Source organism: Geospiza fortis, unplaced genomic scaffold (assembly GCF_000277835.1).
Source record: "Geospiza fortis unplaced genomic scaffold, GeoFor_1.0 scaffold49, whole genome shotgun sequence".
NCBI lineage: Eukaryota > Metazoa > Chordata > Aves > Passeriformes > Thraupidae > Geospiza > Geospiza fortis.
In genome coordinates, this window is record NW_005054378.1 from 1391599 (window position 1) to 1408014 (window position 16416).

The 16416-nt window shown below is 41.2% G+C and overlaps 1 protein-coding gene across 1 annotated transcript in view; it reads right to left on the reverse strand.

The window, feature by feature from the left end:
• The window catches only part of CELF4 (CUGBP Elav-like family member 4), a 696303-nt gene that overhangs the window by 679476 nt on the left and 411 nt on the right, over positions 1-16416 (reverse strand). The window lies entirely within an intron of this gene.

The following is a 16416-nucleotide window of genomic DNA, read 5'->3' on the forward strand; positions in this document are numbered from 1 at the left end:
CTTTCCCAAAGGGTTCGCTGCTCTCCACTATATCAGTCTAAAATTTTTCCATAAGTGTATGTGCCTTTTTTAATTGAAGATTTTGTCATATCTAATCGAACCCTCGCATGGTGCTTGCGAGGAGTCTTGGACAGCTTGGAAAGGATTGATCCTGGCACTTCAGAATGGGATAGAAGCATTACAGTTTGTGTATTGGATGTGAGTATCACCCTAAGCCACTGGGAAGCCAATCTGAAATCTGCCTGCTTAACAGAGAGGCACTGCTACTGCCTTGCTCTGCCAAATCAGGGTATTTTAAAGAGATAGCAGAGTGATTCTGTTTAAAATTCGCAATGCATCTATACAGAGGTTGAGAATTTCAAAGTACGGCACAAGTCTTACTTTATGGAGAGGTATTATTCTCATTGTTTTTCCAGAGCTGGAAAAGGAGGAGAAAAAAATGTATAGGAGCTCAACTCTGCAAAATTTGCGGACCTGAGTGGCAGGCTAAGAGCTACACAGCAAGCTGTGGAAAAATATCAGCAATCAAAAGCCAAAAATCTGGTCTCCAAGCTTCCTGTTCAAAGACATGCAATGTACTATTCTCCTACCCAAGAAAGAGTGGCAAGCATTCACTAAAAGTTTAGAGGCTAAATGTCTATACAGGGGGGTACGCTAGCTACCTCACACTCCACTGGGACTGGGCATGTTGCCTGTAATGCCATGGAAATGTTTGTACTATTAACAGCAAAGTTCAGTTGCTGCAAGAAGATGTGTATGGATTCATCCACTTTAATTTTTTCCATGATTTAAGCATTAGGCACCAGGAAATTAATCTGGGCAATAGTCAAGACAATCTGCAGAGAGCTGGGTCCTGTGTTGCTAAAACAAGCTGGCTGAAATGAAAAAGTGCAGCTGTGACTCTCTCGCTGATACCAACACACAAACACACGCACGCAGACAAAAACCGGCCCTTATTCTTATTATTTATGGACACAGATGAAAAGCCAAAGGGGGGCAAGGTAATGCACACAGATGCTGATTAGCTGGAGATTATATTGATGATGTCATAAAAATTCACTTTGTCTCTTAAGCTGCACCAGGACAATCAAAGAGAGATTAGATAAAAATCAGAGAGAATGAATAGAAGGGAGAAGTAACATTGTAAACCATAACTCCCTGCAAAATGTTCTACTTTTGACTGTCCTCAGTTACAATAAATAAGAGCTGGAGGGTGTAAATACAGCCCAAATGCACAGAAGAAGGAGGCAGATGTGGTTTTGTAAGTGTATTATTTATCAATGAGCAGCCAGATATCCACATTTACCTGAACGGGTTTGCAAATACACACACACACATATCTACAAGCACACACTTTTCTAACCCTGTTGAAGAGATTATGGCAGGGGGTGCAGGAGAGAAAACATGTTTGGAGAGGGACAGATGGACAGAGAAATGGACAGGGCGAACAGTTAAGAGCATATAGGAAATTATCTGAGTGAGAAAGAGATGAACTTGTTGCGAAAAATCAACTCTGTCTCTACTTGGAAGGGTAAGGGACACGCATTTGGAGAGCCACATGCACACCTATTTATCCAGACATGCACCCATGTGGATCCCTGTCTGAGAAAAAGAATCCCTCCGTCCACAGAAGGTCTCCATCAGAGAAAGACGAGACAAAACTTTCCTCTCTTAAAGTGCTTGCTAGAAAAGGAACAGAACTCCTGCATGTCTTACGTTGGTTTAAGTTTACTGACCATGTTTAATATTTGATTAAACCTTTGGCGTAGCTGACTATCCTGATCTGAATAGATGATCCAATGCTTTCCCTGGTAGTAAAGCCAAGCATAAGTAATAGCTGTCCTCTGACTACTGCTGCCTTATGCATACGAGTCAGATTTTGCTGTGTCTGAAAACCTGCTATCTGCTTCTGGATTCTTTTCTGCTGCTCAGTATTTTCAGCAACACTTTATGAAATCAAACAGACAAACAAACAGAAAAAAAAAAGACCCACCAAAATACTTCTCCCAGTCATGGAGGGGGCTGCAATTTATTCATAGCTGCAGAAAAAAATACTTTCCTTCCAAAGTCCTCCCTGTCTTAAGCATTTTACCTGTTGTCCTTGCTGTACTTTTTGCCTGTGGTTTGCATTATTACTTGCTAAATACATTAGAAAATGCTCATCAGCTTGCTCGGCAGCTTGGGGATGTTTGTGTGGTTGCCCACACACACACGCACACACACATACACGCAGAAATTTTTTAAATAAATCACAGTCACAGGGGTGAGGAGAGGGCATGTGGTGCTTTGGAAGGGAGGAGAACAGCAAAAAAGGAAGGACATGTCCACGATCAGAAAACGGGGGCTGTCAGACTTTCTCTGCACCTCTCAGTGCCTGTGAGATGGCCACCGCTGCTGATCACAGAAAGTGAGAGACAGGGACACCAGCCCGGGGTGCTTTTCCCCTTGTCCACCTAGGTGAGGAAAAGTCTAATCCCTCAAGACAGACAAAAAACTGGCCTAAATTACCAACCTACATGCTTTACACCTCAAATGAGACAAGCCTTGCTGGGAGAGGTAATATCTTTTATTAGACTGAGTGATACAATTGGAAAAAAATAGACAAGCTTTCAAGCACACAAGGAAGTCTGTCTTTTTTTTTCTTTCCCAGCTATATCAGCTGGACTAATAAAAGATATTACCTCTCCTTACAAATTTGGTCTCATTTATAACCTTAGACCATCACTGCTAAAGCTACAGCATGACTTCTGACTTAAATATACACAAAGCTCTTTGCAAAGCTGGATATCATAAATTCCTCTTTACACATAGCAAACTAAGAAAGAACAAGGTCTAGGAACGGGATCAGGTAAAATATGGAAGGTTAGTAAGAGGACTGGGATAGAAGTAGGCTCCTAATCCCTTCCTACCTACCTCTGAATGAAGAAGACTGATGCAACACCATATCAAATGCTTATTTTGCCTTCTCACATTAATTTTGGATTGCTAGAGAGAGGTTCTGGAAGTGAAGTTCTGGTTTCTGAAGTTATGTTTCAAAAAAGCAAGAAAAAATATTTTTTGCAAGAAGCTGAAGTGTAGTCCCAGAATGTACTGCCAGGGATCGTTAAGAACAATTTTTAGAATTCAAAGGAAAACATATGCAGGATCTTTGTTCAGGTGTGAGAAACCAGCTACTTATTTAATGAAACAAGCAAAGTTAAAAAATAAAAAGGTGCAATTGTCTTGGTGAAATTAAATGCTTACCGAACTATTTTTTTTTAATCTTTAAAAGAGGACATTGATCTTTGAACCCCAAAAGGGAAAAAAACCAAAAACCAAAACAAAAACGTTTTTCTGTCTACTCTCTCAGTAGTTTACGTACAGAAATGTGTCTGTTTGTGTATCTGTGTATTTAATGTGGGTCTTTCAGCCACTACCCACAGCAATTTTGCTTTCTGAAAATATGGACAGCATTGCTTCCATTTCCCAAAACCTGCTAGGGAAGGAGTTGAGAAAAGAGAGGAGAGATAGCTAGCATGGTCGGAGAGAACCCAGGTGGTCACTCGCGACATGAACCGGTGAAGTGTTTTCTGCAAGGGACGGTGCGAGGGCAGGACATCAGTGCAGAGCTGAACCAAGGGAAGAGGACTGTGAGCAGCAATAGTGAGAGCTGGGGGAAATGATCTGTGGCTTGGCTATGGAAAATAAACGGCTCATGAGCACAGTAAGCTGACAAGTGGGAATGGGCAGCGAGCCTGGAGCGGCACCTGGAGAAGGGACCTGATCTTTGAGGGGATCTAAGCCTGTGGTCCACACACCCACACCTGTACTTGCAACCAGGCAAGGAAGGCTGGGAAGACAGGATGAAGAGCTGGTCTTGGATGCAAGCCCAGTGAGTGAAAGCCTGGATGCTGCACTTGAACAGCAAAGGCCGGGGCCAAGGAGAGGGGCCCAAGCTGGGGGAGTGAGATGCTCGCCCGGCAGTCGGACCTGTATCTTTTGTCACAGTAGGGTCATCCGGTTTGCCGGTGGCTCAGCTATATCTTTTTGAATTAAGAAGCTGCTGCCAGAAGTCCTGTCCCTGGATCAGTGCAGAGGGAAAGACAGGGGAATGACACACCTATTGTGCAACTCCTTTTATGAATAAACTCGTGAAATCTAATTCTACCAGCACCTCTCTGGCCTTTTTCAATGAGCCGGTCAGTAACAAATGACCATTTAACAGCACAAAGCAGCTGTTATAAGGGAGAACAGATTGAGGCTAATACAATACACGTTCCCCTCCAAACAAGAACCCAACATTCTTTCTTCTTTTTTTTTCTTTTTTTCCCCCATCTGCAAACACTGTCAGTAAAGCTGAGTAAATATATAAATAATTAAACAAACAAATACTTTCTCTGCTGCCCCCAGGCCTTTGAAACTGAGACTTAGTTGGATTTCAGGCAATCAAACAGCATCGTGTTCACACACTCACACTGCACGCAGGCTTCCTCTCCACCTTTGACAGAATATCATTGACTTGAGTGCACTGTGATGATTTCAAATAGACTAGGGGTTAGATAATCGACTCTATACACACACGCATAACTACATGCACACTCCAGCTCCTTCATTTATTTCATAAAACATATGAGCACAGATGGGATGGAAACACCAAAAAAGACCCCAAACAAACAAACAAAAGAAATCCCATGTACATAGCTACTGATGAACAAACTAAAACTACAACTGAAATAATTTAAAAAAGAAACACAAGGAACCTGATTAATTTGTTTGTCAGATCTTTGCTGTAGGTCATCACCTGAAACCCTCCTCTTTGTTGAAAATATTACTAAATTAGTGTTTTTTGTGGCTGAATACCTAAGGACACTGGGATGTTGTTTATTCCCCACCACCTACACCTTGGGTAGCAACAGTGAAAACTCTCTTCTGGACTACCTTGCTCTGCCAAAGTCAGGGATATTCGCATCCCTGCTTAAGGATTCACACAGTGTCTGTCTGTTGTTTGTGAGGCTGGGTCAGAGTCTAACTATTGACTTCAGAGAGTGTTGGGTCGGTGCTCGGCAAATGGGGGACGACTGCCAATTCCATCGGCCTGCACTGAGGGCAGGAGTACACTTGTCTGGAGGGAACTTGCTCTTTTTACTGACCCGGTGAAGGCAGATACCTTCAGCTTGATCCAAACTCTGTTGCAAACAATAGGTTTGGATCAGGCCCTCAAAGAAGAAAGGTGGGATGCAGCCCTTCATCAAATCCTTGCTTTGCAGCTCTCTCAGTTGCCATAACAATGAAGAGTATGTATGTGATTCACTAAAAGAAGGGGAAAAAAAAAGTATAAATCAAGATCCTGAATCAGTGAATGATGACATTCCTGTAGACAGAGAAATTACAAAAGCTGAATCCTGCTCACACAAAGAAAACTGGCAAAATTGCTGTTGACCCTTTCTTAGCAAAGCAGGGACAAATATGCATTTACAAGTGAAATGAGCAAAGCTAATTTTCCATGCCCCCAGTGAGTGTTTCTTGAAAGCATGTTTTCTGGATCTACGCTGAAAGGGGCTCTGATGTAATACATTTACCACCAGAGATGCACCAAAACCTTTACACAGAAAAAAGTCAAATTTATGCCATTACCTTCTCCCTCATAAAAAAAAAAAAAAAAAGAATTAAAAAAAAATCTTGCTGGCCTAATATTGCAGTTGGGGAAATGAAAGATCAATAGCTCACTAGAGCCAATGGGAATCTTTCCATTGATTCAACAGGTTTCAGTTCAGGCCTGAAGGCACCAAGCTTAAGTGACTCCATCAGAGAGTGTTGGTGAGTAATTATCCACGCTGTGATTAGAACCTAGGCGTCCTCACTGCCCGCCCTCACCCACCAGATAATGCCCTTCCTTTGAATGAAGCTGCAGGCACAGGCAGCAATTTAAAAGGAGCAGCTCTGAGGTGTATTAGCCATTACAAATATTCAGAAGGAATGACAATGCTTGTGTTCCTTGTTTTTTTATTTGTTTGTTTAATCCCCTGTTAACTTTTCAAATCCCTAGCAGAATGTAGAAACTAGCACCACTCTGGCATCCTTGTCTCCTGCAAGATCTTTAGGTACCTTTTCTGCCAGTGTTCCTATGGGTTGACTCCCTTCTTTTTTTCCCCTTCTCTGTTAGTTACTAAACTTGGAGTTAAATAATTTCTAAGATAGTCTTTTTTAGGTATCAAAATTGGCTGTATCCCTTCTTGCAAATAAACATGAGGCAACGGTATGCTTTTAAAGAGTTTGCCAAAGGATTTTTGTTGGTTGTCTTGCCCATTCCTCATTTCCACTCCTACTTTTCTCATTTATTGCCAGTATCTTGAATGAGATTTCTTTTTCTAAAAAGAAAAAAAAAATCCATATAAATAATAATAAAAAGAAGATAGGAAGAAGGAAAGCAATGTAGAAAAGTAACCAAGCTCCCTCTGAATGCACAAAACAGAACAAATACCACAGAATAGCATAATTGAATAACAATATATCTTTATAAAAGAGGGTGAAAAATTGCATCCTCATCCATGTATTATTGAAGATGGAATACGATCAAATAAATCGCATTTAAAAGCAATTAAATGCTCACAAAAGAGAAACACTTGCCCCATAAACTGAAAAAGAAAAAAAAAAAGGTGTAATGAAATGCAAGCCTTCTTGAAAGTACCATATGGACACTGGAACGAGAACGGTCGAAGCTGAATGGTAGAGCAGAAGGAGCGAACTAGCTTACCTAGATAAGGGAGCCTAGTATTGCAGAGGGGGTAGTTAGGGAATTCGGATGGAGCCAGGTCTGTGTGTCTGGGCTTGGGTGAGTAACAACCTTAAGTCAGTCGCATCGTGCGTGATCGGCCGCTCCTGCTTCAACCAGCGGCATCTTGCAGAGCTGCCCGTAACTTCGGGCCCAATCCAAACACTGCTGCAGGCAAGGCTGAGCTTTTCCTGGGCTTCAGCAGGCTTTGGGGCAGGTGTGTGTCTGCTCTGCAAAGTCCTTTCTTATCAATTATAGATTTTACACAGTGTTGAACGTACGTTATTTCCGCCATGTTTTTCCCCCCATCCCTTAAACGCTGATAAAGGTGTGGGAGGGAAAAAAATGAAACATTTTCATTGCAATTCTGTGCTGAAAAAGAGCTCTCTAGGATTAATCCTATTTTGACGGGTGCTGAAGTTGCTGACCAAAATGCTCCTCGCTGCGACAAGTTTCTCAGGTCCCAGGCTTTTGTGCACCTGTCGGGCCAAGACCTGATCCTAGAGAAAAGCAAATCTGATTTCCGTCTGTGTTTAGTGAAATAATGAGCAGGAAACAGAGCCCAGGTGAGAAAACTGAATTTTCTCTAGATTAACTTCCAGAGAAGTACAAACCAATTCAATCTGTTCGGCAAAGGTATCTCACTTTCCCCCTGCTTCCTTCATGCACCATTTCAAAGAAGTGCGTCTTACCCTTATTATATTATTAGAATCAATCAATCAATATTATTAATATTACATGTGGGCAATTCTGTAAATTCTTCCTAGTTCTCCTCCCCGCCTGTTAACAGCAGGTACATTATACAGTCTCTGGTTAGATTGGTCAAGTAGGCTATCGATAGTCTTAATAAGCAATACCTGTATTGTGACCTTTGCTCACAGAACTGAATCTCTCATATAGGGCTGTCAGATTCTTTAAAGAAGTATTGATAAGTTCATTACTGTATTGCTACATATAATTTTAGGTGTGATTTTCACTCACCCTGAAGCATCTAGTAACCTAATACTTTTTTTTTCCTCCTAAAGCATTGGCCCTTCTACAATTGATCAAATAGTGAATTAGAGCATTATAGAGAGGAAACATAATCAGGGGATTTCTACAAGTACGCTGTGATATATCTTTTGATCTTCTGACAACCTTCATCCCTCTCAATCCTAGGAAGGAAGCACTGTTTTATAGGGATATTATTAGGCTGATGCTGCTTTATACATCTACCTGCAAGAAGCTACTGAGTCCGACAAAGATATTTGTGTGCGTTTGCAGTGAGTGATGCATATTATGTGATGCGAATCTATCCTTAGGGACTGGGAAGGAGAGGAACTATGCGCAAATGTAAGTCTGCCCTTTCGATACGTGCATGCATACACAGTCCCTGTGTAATATATACACAGGCATTTGAATTAGAAACAGGCCAAATATGCAGTCAGATCTCATCAGGCCAACCCTGTCTGCAAAGCTCCGTTTTTATTCTGTTTGAAGAGGCTTCATGTCCAGAGTTATCTGCCCTGGTGCACTGAGAAGGCAGCCTGGTAACCTCTAAAATATTTTGGAGCTCAGACACAATGTACAAATAAAGCAGAGATGAATTAATTAAGTGTGACTGTATCATTAAAATAGTATAATGAGTAAATGGTTACATATAATATTAAACTCTCCATATAACTGCAGGAATACCCTCTTAAGTCACTGCCACTTTCATATAAGAGTATGTTCTCTGTACTGTCTTTCAGAAAGGAATTATTTAAAAACCTATATTATCCTGTTTGTATTGAATACGCTTTCATTAGCATGCCCATAAAATAAATAGTTGCATGTGTGTGATGCAGAAACGTCAGGCACACTTCTATCTCACTGCTTACGCAGTTTTCCCATAAAAGTTCATTTTCAGCTACACTTTTTGTGTATGGGCTTTTTCAGGTTTTTATATTCTTTTTATGTTTTCTGGATTTAAACAAGGAAATTAAACACCTTAGCCACGTAAAGGGGTAAGAATAGTCTGCACTGCAAACTGTGTCTGCACTACACTTTGGTCTACCAAACCATAAACAACTTTCCATTTGCAAAATACTTCGAGAGACCTTACAGTGAAGGTCCCCACCACCACAACCATATATCCCTGGAGGCATTAAAATTGCCAACGAAGTCATCTATTAAAAAGTTAATGTTAAACAATGACTTTACGTGTTCAACAAAGGAGGAAGAAATAAACAGATAAGGATGAGGTAGATCGAAATCTGCATGCCTCATTGGCTGAACTGTCGGATATTTCTAATGCATCTGAAGGGTTTGTTACTAAGAACCTGTTAAGTATCTTTAAACCTTTGATCTGTAGCCAGTCTTAACAAAGGTGACAATTAATTACAGGAGAGTGCATTGCAATAAAGTTACATTGTGGTCAGTTTATATACACTGTCCAAAGCTGGTTCACAGAAGTCACTGTCAATTAAAGTCTTCTTGGAGTCCAGTTCATTATCAATTTTTCCCCCTTGCCTTGATCAATATTTTTGGCTGCTTCTGCTTGACAAACTTAACACAATGTCTATATCTATATGTCTTGCCATTCATTTACATGGAATAGATGGCCGTATATGATTTATTTTTAGCTACTACGTATGGTCAGGCACTTTATTTGAGAGGTTTAGAGCTCTCATCCATCTGACCTGTAGGTGCATTCAGGCTGTGGCTCACAGTGACAAAAGCAAACAAATGCAATCTCTGTGGTGACATCCTGACTCCAGACCACACCAAGAGATGCAGTGCAGAAAAAGTGACTCAGTAGATCCTGAAATCCCCAAAATGCGAGGATGGCTCGCTGGGAGGTAGGGGGAAAGAGAGACCCTTGCTAATATATACCCCAGCTCAGTAAATGGAGCAATGGTGGAAGAAAACCATAACTTTTACTCACCACGGTTTATACTTTTCTCTTTTTCTGCAGCAGATTTTAATGCATAAGGGTCAGTTCACCGTGACAAACCCTGGCAACAGTCATACAAGTGTCGATGTAGCATTTAAATGAGTGAGAAATGTGGCAGAGATCAGGCTTTTGTCAGTTCCTTAGCTTTGTTTTTGTTTTAGTTTCACTTACAGAAGTAAAGCTAAGTTAAGGGACAAGCCAGCAAGCACAGAAATTAGTAGCATTAGCTGCAAGTGTTGAGGTTTGTTATGTAAACCCAAAATCCAGAATTTTAAAGGGAATGTGAAACACTGAATAAGTGCAAACCTGCAGCAGGATTTCCAAACGTGAAGCCACCTAAGCGATGGCAGAAATCTCACTGTGCTCTGTCCAGCAAGCAGGTAAAGGCCTTTGCTCCCGAAGTAAAGTGACGCAGGGATTAATGAAGCACCAGCTATTTGTTAAAGTCAGGATTCCACTTAGCTTCCTTACCACCTTACTTGCTTAGTGCAAACTCTTATGGGGCAGAAACCACACAGTGCTTGATGGACAGGTTGTGTTGAGCTCTGCAGCCCCCTGCTTTTTTGGAATATTACTTTGAGGTTAGAGCCAACACCTGCATGGGTCTTTGGGCATCTGATGCTTTCTCTCTATTTTAAATGCAGGTAAGCGGTCCAACAGCCTAGATCATCTCTCCCACTTTTTTTCCCTTGGAACCATTACTGCCTGTCACATACAACCACCTCAGTTCACACCTGATTGACGGGAGGGACAGTAACAGCTCCTTTAGTGTCGTTATGGTCTGTCGGGTCAGTGCGGCTGGCTGGTGTGCATGCACACAGGGTATGCATGATAAAAAAACACCCTGATATCTTGCTGAAAAATGTGGCTGCATACTTCCAGCTCTTAAGGGTGGAGGAGACCCTCCTTGATCACCCTTCTGTCCCTTGTTCTTGACCACCATGGACAGAGAGTTCTCTGCCTGCCCTCCCTGACAGGTACAAACCGCTTTTCGGTTGAGCACAAGACACTTTCCGCAATCTCACTCACTCTTTACCCAGACAAAATTTCCAGGTGCTTTCTGACAATCTCCTTCAAAAGACTATTCCATCAGCTGCTTGGCTTTTATTATGCTGTGCAATTTGAATTCTCTGCTGAAGAAAGCCCTGCCGGTGGCACTGGCCACTAGCAGATGCGGGATACAGGACTAGATGAACCATGCTTCTCATGCAAGGTGACAAGGATCCTCAATTTTTCCCTCTACTTCAGGGTTGAAATTTCTGATTTTTTCTGGCTCGATACAGGAAAAAAAGACATAAAATTAACCAAGCTGCCCCCCATTCCTATTGTTTCTAGCAGAAATTAGTTAGTTTCTGATTCACCCCTTAATTAAAACCTTGGTAGGGACAAATAAATACTATGAAATTTGGTTGTTCCTAATTATTTTTTTAAGGACAAAAGCACCGCTTTTTATTCCATAAAATGCCCAAAGGCACCAGAATATGTAGGTATTGAGGGACAGAAGCAATTGTAATCTGTAAAAGTGTAAGAAATGTAAGTCTAAACTGGAGAAATGTAAGAGAAGAAACAAAAGCTGTGGGCACACAAACTTTAATTTCTTTCTTTTTTTTGCATTAATGTAACTTTTAAACAAATCCATCTTGTAAGAATGATTAGTTCATATGGTAGTGGGACTAGCTGAGGAACAGCTTTCAGTGCAAAACTTGACAGGCAAGCAAGAGATCCCAGAAAATTAGAGTTTGTATTGGAAATGCTGACACAACCGTAACAACAGCATCATAACTGGCTGCAGCTGCTTTTGGAAACCAGAATCCATGTCCAGACCCCTGGAAAAAAGAGTTGACATGTACCCTTATAATTTATGGAGCAATCTAGGCTATCTCTTTGACATTATCAAAACACATAGATGCTCATATATACAGGAGATTTTAATGAACAGGCTGTTGCTTTTTTCCTCTCTTCCATCAAACTATCAAATTGCATTGTGATTGTTGTTCTTTAGACCTAAGGCTTGAAGTCTCCTCTGTTTTGCTCCAGTTTATTTGTGCTTCACCTCCCTAAAACTTGTTTGGTTTACTACCATACTAAATGCTGTATGTGTTGCTTTCAGACAGGCAAGTCTTATGTTTCAATTATGGAGGAGTTTATTCAGCACCTGTATTGCGTTGCACTTCTTTTCAACTAAATTTCCATTTCCCAAAGGCTGTACACATGAATGTGTACACATCTCTTTTTCTGTATGTACACACACACAAATCTATACATTTATGCATATAAACATACACAACATCTTAACTGAATGCTCATTTTCATTGTGTGTTTGAATTTCTGACATATCCAAAACCTTCATAAACATCCTTAAACTTAACAAGGTTTTAATTTTTCTATCATCTATCTTTGTAATCAAATAGAATAGAATATAATGAATGGAAGCCTTGTTTTTCTACCCCAGATGTGTATTAAGTTTGAAAATTATTTATACTTTTAAGAAGGTAAAGCTGTAAAAGAACTAAACTATTCTCTTCATACTACATTTTTCTATCTGCATTGAATGCTTACAGAGTGAGGTTTGGGTCAGGTAGGAAAAACAACCCAACCACGGGACTGCAGCAGTGGATTTCAAGAAGGTTTTGGGGGGTTTGTGCTTTTCTCACCCCTAAATAAGGGTTGAAAGTGTGCTGTTGGTCTCAGGTCTATGCAAGACTCCTGCTTTTCCAGTGCGCACTATAACTGCACTTTAAGTGCATTCACCCACATGTGTTTCAGTAAATCTCAGTTAAGTGTGGAATGCTGATTTCTTCCGACTTCCTAAATAGAATATTATGGAGACCTGTGTGTTTTAAATTAAAACATTTCCCAGGCCTTGGGTACAAGCAAGCTTCAGTAGAAAAGAATGTTTAAACCTATGGGGACAGTCCTATATTTAGATAACATTAATTCATAAATATTATACTAAATACCACTTAAATTGGCCTTAAATGACTTCAAAGATAATGCATTATAATATGGCTGTCCTGAGAGCACTAACCTTTATATCTCCCAGTAACTCAGCCTTTAAGCATACTCCACAGCTAGATAAGATGGGGGGAAGTTATGAATGAATGTCTTGCTAAATTGTTAAAGTGTGATTAGTTAACTCAGTGCGTGTGTGTGCGTGTATGTGTGAGAGCGTGGGTGGGTCAGCTCAGCCCCGGTAGATTTCTACCCGTAGATCTCAGCACACAGCCTCTTCCCAACCCTTCAGCAAAGTACCAGAGCAGGAGCCTGTTCCTGCCCCGTGTGGAGAGAAGCAAGGATGGGGGAAATATGCAGCAGCTACGCTCATGTCATGAAAGCTTATTTTCTCGGGGATCCGGCAAGCCTTTCCCGCCTTCCCCCACATGCTGCTTCCCCCGTACCCTTTCTCTCTTTGTGTATCTGCAGGAGAATCATAATCCCCTGCCTCTTTCCTGGTGTCTGTACTGGTATCAGCCAGAGCTGCTGGTGAGAGAACCTGGGACTTCACTCTCCTTTTGTGATAGTTTCTCTTGGAGGAGGGCATAGTAATGTACTTTAGGTTCTTAATTTTCAATTTCCTCCTGCTATACAGGGGCACTGCAATAGGATATCTTCATAATATTTTCAAGAATACACATCCTTTGATCTTGTTTCAATGGATTTACACCTGAAATTACTCTGGTTGCTGTTTTTTTTACTTTAAGCCAATTCCTCTCTCTTCCCTCCTCCCAGAACAGTCCCACCTTCTCCCCCTCTACACCCAAGGTTTGCTCTCCGCACACTTAAATAAACTACAGCCTACTATTAACCCTTCAGGGTGTACCACTGCCACAGCCTCATCCACTGAATTAGGAATGAAATCAACTGAGAGTGATGGATCAATTAATGTATAAGCATTATGCATCTCTTATGGAAAGCATCTTGGGGTTTTGTATTGCCAACCTACCCCTGTGAGCCAAGTTGGACTATCTTTATGCAATTCTTCACCTACTCCTGCAAAGCAAAGCCAAAATAAGGACATCTGAGTGAATACAATGCTTCACATGACTGCATTTAGAGAAGGGAAGAGAGAAAAAATAGATTAGAAATGAAATAAAATGAATAAAATAAAAATAAAAAAAGCCAAACACAACCCTCATCCTTCAAAGCCCCATCACGTTTTTTGACTTAATAGTAATTAATCACTACTGGCAAGAAAGTAATTTTTTCCAGGTAGCCAGAGGCACATTTTTATCAGGATTAGCTAATAAATCAGCGGCATCACTAGAAAGGAGTTCAAACTCTTCTCGGATGTACTAAATAAAACCGATCTCTGAAATGCTGGCAACTCGGTGTCTATTGAAGCTTCACTCAAACCTTAGCCCGCAAAATAACAATCATCGTCATAAATTTTCTTTCTAAAGTCCAAAACTTATAGCATGTTAAAAATGACTGTTTGTTTTGAGATGAACTCATGCAATTTGGTTTGATGAGGTGACAAGATTCCCCACCTGGCTTTTTTCCTAGGTTGTAGCTTTAGAAAAGAAATGAAATGAAGGGAAATGAAGTTAGTATCTTGCTTAATTCAGGGATACATGTTAAACACATCCAAGCAAGATAAATGATCCCTCTCTCTCTCCTTCTCTCTCTCTCTCTCTCTCTCTCTCTCTCTCTCCTTCTCTCTCTCTCTCTCTCTCCCCCTTCCTGAGTTTGTCTCTGTGAATACAGGCATACAGTAAAAGCAAAACTGAACTGAAAGAGGGAGAACTCAAATGTATGAAATAGAAATTGAAGTTAGCGCACAGAATGATTAATTTCAGGTTTAAGATAAAACATAGTCAAAGAATAAAATCTCATCAACAAATCACAATAACCTCCCACGACGAAAAAAAAAAATACTTTACTGAAGTGTTATCTCAAAGATTTCCTCTACACTATGTTGAATGATTCTCTTCAGTGTAGCTTTTACTGCTGTTATTTTTATTTTACAGAAACCTTAGATAATTTTTTGCACACACACACACACGAGCTCAGTGTCTACTCTCACTATTAGATGAAATCTTTTAGGACCTTTCCTTCCCTGCACCTCTTACTATTATTTTTATTGCTATTATTAATAATTATTCTGGTACGGGTGTCATGTTTAAATAATGCCAATCAGACCTTGATATGGCTTCTAGGAAGACAGTCTGAAAAGAAAGCAAGGTTCGAAAGAGCTACACTGATCATTTTAAAAATGAGAAGGGTGTTTGAAGCGACCGGCAAGTAAGAATGGGAGACATATCCTATAACTTAGACTGAGTCCCTAGTCCCCGAGCCCTGGGCATTTTCTCCAACCTGTGTAAAGCTGGTACTTTGCACTGTCAGGGCATATTTTCATTTGCGTTTCCTGAGAGTGGAAGCAAGGAAGGGAGTGAGTGGGAAGGGGGAAGAGATGCCGCCGTTAAGTTCAAGATTTACAACTCGCCAAGGCACCTGGAAAGCTGGGAAGCCAGTAATGCCATTACTGGTGACTGTCACTGCCAGGAGTCTGCCAAGCTGGACTAGACACTGGTACTGAAGCTGTCCTGTAAAAGATACAACTTCCACTCTCCCCGTGGCCCCGTGCAAAATGCTTTCTCCTCCTGCACTAAATCTGGGGTCACACCCCAATCACTTCTGACCCGGTCTTTTTCTTTTCCCTTTTCTTTTTAAACAATAAATATAAACACATATACTCACACACACAGAATCTGAGTTAATAAGGTGGCTTATATCACTTCTGCTTTTCTCCTATTTCTAAGAGGGACTGCCATGCAAATTACCTTCAACTTCCTCCCTGCGAGTCCTACTTTCCTACCCGAGAATCTGAGCATCTCTCCCCCACTACACACACCCTCCCCCACCCCCAAAACGGAGCACCATCTAATCTGATAGGCACCTCCGGAGACCCTAAGCTGAGCAGGGAAATGAACGGGCAGAGATGGAGCAAGTGAGGCATTGTGTGAGGAGTACATCTCCACTACCTTTAGAGAAAACCTAAAAAGTTCCCAGCATGGACTTCAGGCACATTAAAGTAGTGCTTAGAATATGCCTGGTCAGAGACTTCTTCCCTCTGGAACTAAGCTGCCACCTGTCCTTTCTGTCTTGCCTTCTCCCACACAGGCACACATACTGTGATTTTGTGCACACACCCCTGCCCCGCTTGAGATGGGCTTTTTTATTGTTGTTTATATCCCTGTTCCCGTGTTGAATAGAACCAAAATGAAACAGTCCCCCCCGGAGCAACTCACTCTCCTCCGCTTGCTTTGTAGAGGACTACAAATAATAAATATGACAGCAGTAAAAATTAAAAAAACTACCAAAAATTGAGGAAAAAAAAAAAAAAAAAAAGAAAAAAAAAAAAAGAAAGAAAGAAAAGAAAAAGCCATGAAGTCATCAGCAAAACATAAAGGGAAAAAGGAAAAGACGATGTAGGAAAAAAAACCCCTAACCGCGCCCGCGCCGCCGCTCGCCCGGCGCTCCCCGGGAGCTGCCTCTCACCCCCCAAAAAAGCGGGTAAAGAAATAAAAAATACTAATAAATAAGCCAAACGGAGCTGACTCCCTGCCCTGACTCTCGCTCTTCTCTTCCCAGGATGGGTTTATTATTTCTTTCCCTGCCCCCCCATCCTGCCGCCTCCGCCCCCGGGCCAACCAAAAATGAAATAAAATGAAATGAAATCGAAAGGAAAGAGAGAGAGAGAAAGAGAGAGACAGGGAGAGAGAGGGAGCCTGCCTTTCTCTCCCCATTTCTC